The sequence below is a fragment of the Adiantum capillus-veneris genome, chromosome 17, assembly GCF_014529385.1.
Source record: "Adiantum capillus-veneris isolate H3 chromosome 17, ASM1452938v2, whole genome shotgun sequence".
Classification (NCBI taxonomy): domain Eukaryota; kingdom Viridiplantae; phylum Streptophyta; class Polypodiopsida; order Polypodiales; family Pteridaceae; genus Adiantum; species Adiantum capillus-veneris.
The window spans coordinates 66,710,729-66,716,780 of NC_140947.1; positions in this window are offsets into that span (position 1 = coordinate 66,710,729).

Sequence of the window (6,052 nt, forward strand, 5' to 3'; positions counted from 1 at the left end):
TGCACGGCATGCTAGCTAAGTGGAATCAATTCTACCACCTCAGGAAACACGCTTCTGCTATAACACCGGACCTTTTGTCAAGGACAAAATACGTTTTGGATTGTTTTTGGGTTGCTGTCAAACACAACAACACTTAAAAGAACCTAAAACTTGGACTTAATTCAAAGGCAAAGTGCTCTCATTAAGTCACACTGGTGTAGTCACAACCACATACATGGTAGGTGGATCAGTCTGTGACTTGTTTGTGTTTTTTCTGTTACCTCCCTCGATAAGAGCGACGTAACAGAAACCTGTTGCATGTTTATAGGATAAGCTGCATGTTAGGCATAAGATGCACAAGAGCACGGCAATCAACTATACAAGTCATAGTCGTTTAAGGAAAGTTCCTCAGCCCAGCATGCTCTTCTTCTCTCGTTCTCTCTTTCTCTCTCTTTAAGGGAATAATGAAAATCTTCTAAGAAGCTTTTCATACATGTTTTGCTCGTAACTTAGCCTTAGGCAGTCCACTTGTGTGGATTCCATGTTCTCTCTATAGCACCACGGAGTGTCTATGGACATATTGTTTTGGGGTACGACCCGGCGAGTGACTGCTCATCACCCCATAAGCTTTGAGGATCATAGTTGATCTGCATTGAGGATCACAGTTGATCTGCATTGAGGATCACAGTTTGATCTCTCTCAGTTAGACTTTCCAGGAAAGAATTCCGCAATCTACCACATGGTAGCGGACAAACTCAACTTTTGAAGTTGATTCCAATCATTATGTACACGGTTAACTATGTTGGTTGCTGTTACCTGCTAGTTGAGCAGTTTCTACAAAGGGTCTTCCCAAGGGGTTTGACTACGTCAATTTTAACCACAGGGGTTGGATTGCGAAGGCAACACCCACGGTTCCCAGTGCAATGTTGTTTGTTTTTCAGGTAGGAGATGTGCTCCTCTCCGTTTGAATACTGGTACGTGAACATTACGTTCAAACCTCCAGGTACGCATCTATTAATTTGGTGTTATTCCATTTTTTGTATGTTTTGCTTGTTTTTTTTTTTCAAGACGTATAAGTACGCTTGAATGTTATAGAGCCATGCCAAGGGCATGTCGGCACAAAGTATTTTGGGCCAAGTGTCCAATCTACCTTTTTGCCTTATGCTGTTACGAACCTACTTGTAGGGTTCGATTTGGCACATGTTGTCACATGGGATACAACATGGTCTAGGAACTCAAGGAGTTTGGTTTAGCTAGTGTGGAGCATGATAATGAGGGTCCCTCTCACTCGCGTCGCAGAGTGTTTGTAGTTACCTCCACACACAAGTACAACTCGTACTTGATGGATGTCACTTTTCCTGGCATCCTTACTTGAGACATATTCCACATGTGGAGAATATGAGTCTTTGGGACTGACACTGGCGCCCAATTCGAAATGATGTGTCGCGACGAAGTCCCTAGGTGCTGGTCGCATCCGTTCATTAGACCAATTGACGCACACAGTATCAGGAACAATTTCAGTGGCCAAAAATTATCGGGTACTAAGTACAGACTTGTTGTGATTACAAGTGCTGTGAAACCACCTTAACGGAGGGTCGTTTCTACATATAGCAAAGTATGCTACGTTCATGAGAATGTCTCATGGTTGGTTCCTAGGTGTGACCGGGTTGTCACATTCTATTATGGTCCAACTTTTGCTACAAAGTATGCTACGTTCATGAGAAGGTCTCATGGTTGGTTCCTAGGTGTGACCGGGTTGTCACATTCTATTATGGTCCAACTTTGTTGCAAGATTTTCACCTAAGTATCGTGGAAAGTCTCGTCATGGAATTGCGGTTTGGATATGTTTGTGTTAAATGCATGCACACTAGGTGTTATGGGCCCTAGTGTTTAACACAAATTTATTTGGAGCGGCATGCAAATCCATGGACTTCATTCTTTCTGCACCCTTTTGCACTGCTAGTGCAATCTCTCTTGCAGATTTAGTATGAGTTTACACCCTGCCATACAAGGTGATGGCTGAGTATGGATGTTAGTGATTGGTTGCTGGAACCTCCAATCTACCTTCAACCTAGTTGGTTGTCTCCATTCCATATCGAGTATATGGCTGGATACTCAATGGTTGAGTCATAGTTTGTCGTCAGTCATGGAAGACTGTCTATAAGTGGTTGGGGAAAGTACCTCACTCTTACTGTTGTTATTCATCCCACGTTGGATGGGCAGCTTACAAGTATTCTATTTAGTACTAAAGGATATGCTAAGCGCATACGTTAGTAAACCGTGCTAAAGGATCTGCTAAGAGCATACGTTAGCACAATGCATTCTAAATAGGTGATTCTCTCCTTATTCTAGAATTTGCTTAGGTTCGGTTTTCAACTTTGAACACCTACTGTGGTGGGGTTGGATACCGATAGTTTCATAAGTCAAGGACTTAGTAGGTGTGCTGACAGAGTATGTTGGCATGTAACCTTTGTTAGGGGTGAACATGTGTTTATGTGTGTTCCAAAATGTTCAGAAGTCTGACATGAGGACACTCCCTATTCTATCTTTCAGTAGCTATGAGCTTTTCAAGATACTCACATGAGTTATCATGAGTTACCATTTAGATACGGGTGGTTGCAAAAGGACAACAATGTTGAAAATCAAGATGTTGCTCTTGGTTTCATTGAACCTCCTCACTGCACCAGGTATCGGTCATATGGACAATTGGCCCGTGTAGAGGATGCCAATGAGAAAAACATCAGTGTTCTTACGAAGATACTACCACTTGTGTTTTCGAGGACGAAAACGCTTCTCCAAGGGGGGAGTAATGTCAGGCCAAGGGCATGGCCAAGGGCTAGGACGGACATGCGGTCAAGGGGCGCTATCTTTAGAGGCTAGGAGTCTATAAATAGCATGGTTGGGTGGAGAGTTGCATGGTCCAATCCCCCGCGGTCTCACAATTGTTGAAGCTTGAGATCTTAAGCAAGGCATGTAAGAACGGTTGTTGCCGGAGCCGAAAAGTGTTTAGAGCCAATTTGACGGAAACCTTCAATTTTGGGCAACGATTCAAAAGTTTGTTTGCATATGAACTTCACCTTGCGGACCTACCAAAGGGAATAGCTAGATTTGAAGCGCAACCTCACGTCCGCCCGTATTGCCCTTTTCAAAATAGGCTTAAACTCATGACCACAACCTAATAAAAAGGTAATACCCACTAACCAAGTGGCCCAATTCCTTGTGTGACAGGAGCCAAAAAAAGGATCATTATCTGATGCTCACACACACCTATATTTGGGTTGTGATGGTGTAGTTAGATGCCAATATGTCTATTTTCATAGTTGAGTAGCTCATATGAAAGCTCTTCTTAAGGACCTTTCCCACACATGAGTAACGAAATGATTTGAAAAATCATTTGGAGTTTCAAGTATGCAAAAATCAACACCAAAATGCACACTACATGGTGTGAAAATTGAATCAATTGATTGGAGATGGGGAGAGAGATTGCTTCCAATGAATCTAGCTCAAGAGAATAAACTAAATGCAAACACTAAGAATTAATGACACCTACAACTTGTTAATCAATCCTAATTGATCTGTCATGCCCACACATTGAGAATTAGGGTGTATTAGTAATAGCTAGACTAATGGACCTCGTGTGTGATTAGGAAATGCAAACCATTGTGGCTCTGATACTTATTGAGAGGCTAGAGTTAAGGTGGTGTTGCTAGTGTAGCATTCATAATGAGTAATTAGAGAGAGCAATTGGACAATGCACATAGTAGATAAATTGATAACAATACTTGATTTTGAAATGAGAAATCAACTATACTTGAAGTGTGTGTGGAAAGTGTGGCTACTTAGGAGTAGCAAATGGCTAGGTGCACCTCTCAAGGGGCAAGAGGCACCTCCCAAAGGGCAAGGATCAACCTCCCAATGTGGACTCCAAAGGGCACTCTTTTGACTTCTTGTGCAACTCACCTAAAGCCACATGCTATCAAATGCTATCACAAGATTTTTTGCTAATCGGATGCTGACTAGAGTGGAGATGGTGTGGCAGCATAGGCTAAAGGTCACATACCCAACCCAATGCACAGACTTGGTGGTCAACACTCTTGCTCCATGGATAGACACCTCATGATTGGGATGATGGGCATGATATTTCAAGGGCATAGACAATATGTGGACACATTCTTTGATGATATTATCATTTTCACAAGTTTGAAGAAGAGAATAGAGAGCATCTAGTTTGAGTATTCAGAGCACTAGGTGAACACAGATTGGTGATTAATGGAAAGCATTTTGTAAGACGAACTTAAAAGGCTATTTGTAAAGGGAGGAGAAAGATAAGAGAGAGTAGAGTAGTTGGAAAAGGGGATTGAGAAACGCAATGTAGGAACAAAAGTTGTTTCACAGGTCAAGTGCTCATCAGTGCCTACATTGCCGAATGTACATGATGTGAGGAGCTTTGTGGGTTGCTCACATTGTGGCAAAAGCAACCATAAATCACAAGATTGCTTTCACATTAACATGTACCCTCATTGCAACATGAGGAGACGTGCACCTATAGGTGTTTCTTCAAAGATAATGCTAAGAATCAAATAATCATAGAGATTCTCTTAACTTTGTGTGTCATCCTTATTATTATCATTTGTATTCAGTTATGGATCGGCCTTGTCGATCCCGTAGGTCTATAGTCTAGGGTTGGTGATCATCGATGAGAGGCGTATTAGACTACAAACCAAATTCTTTTAGTGCCAATTCGTTGAATGTCAGGGCCCGTATGTGAAAGGGATGGACCCAACCCATAGATAAGGTTGTAAAACTAGTTTTTTTATTATTATTCTAAAAATATGAAGCTTGCTCTTGCCTTATCTTCTTGTTCGATCTGCCAGAGAGAGAGAGAGAGAGAGAGAGAGAGAGAGAGAGAGAGAGAGAGAGAGAGAGAGAGAGAGAGAGAGAGAGAGAGAGAGAGAGAGAGAGGACTTAGGCGATTGAGTTGTGGGAGTACGGTGGCAACAAGGAGGGTTGTTAGCAGCGTGGCAGCTTCTTCCTATCGGCATGCACACGAATTCCCTCAGTAGCAGCAGTGTAGGAGGTGAGTGACATGCAAATCCATAGCCGTAGAGCTTGCATGTATGCACATGTTGTGTGCTTGGAGCATTGTGGCTCACACACAATGTTTAGCAAGTCCCCAATAGTAGTTGACATTTTTGGCACCGTTTTCGGGGAGCCGCTTTGACCCAAGCTCCAACCGCAGCCTGCATGTTGTGTTGAGGTCATTTTTTAGATGTTAGAAAGATTGGGAAGTGGGTGTGTGTTGTCTATGTGTACAGATCTAGAAACGGTGATATCAAACAGTCTGTTTTTTTAATCAATTATTGCTCTGCTTCATTTTTGTTCACTGGTTTGCATTTTTGTTCACTATTTATTTGTATTTCAACAATCGGCTATTTTCTATTTTTTGCAAACCTGTGTTAAGACATGGTAATTTTAGTTTTTCTACAAATGTACTTTAATTTTTTTGTAAATATATGTTCTTGTTGAGATCAACTTTTTTTAAAAAAAACAAAAAAACAAAAACAAACAAAAAAACAAAAAAGCCTTGCAATTGGCTAGGATTTTTGAATTGAGACAAAAAAAAACCCGACTCCAACTAGGCCCTAGGCAAGAAAAAGAAAGAGCCCCATTGGCCCCGACCTTGGTCTTGGTTTTAGTTTATATATATAGGAAGTAGGGTCCTCCATAGCTTCCTTTCAAGTGAAGGATTAGTGAGTCTCATGTTATATATATATCCTACTTCTCAAGGTAAAAAGGAAGCATGTGGGATCTAGGCTTCACCTTTTCCCTCGACTAGCTTCCTTTAGACTTTCCCTCTCGTGCCTACATGCCCAAGTAGAAAATTGACTATTTTGGGGGTCACGAGAGTTTTTGATAGCCAAATTGTGTGTTGTAAATTACGCCACATCCCTCCGATTAATACACTTGTTTTGAGCTATCACATGACCCATTCCGCATCACGCACATAAAAAGGGTTTAAAAACGAGAAAATCAAGTAAAAATGATCGAAATAGCTAGTGGTGAGGCCTCTTAG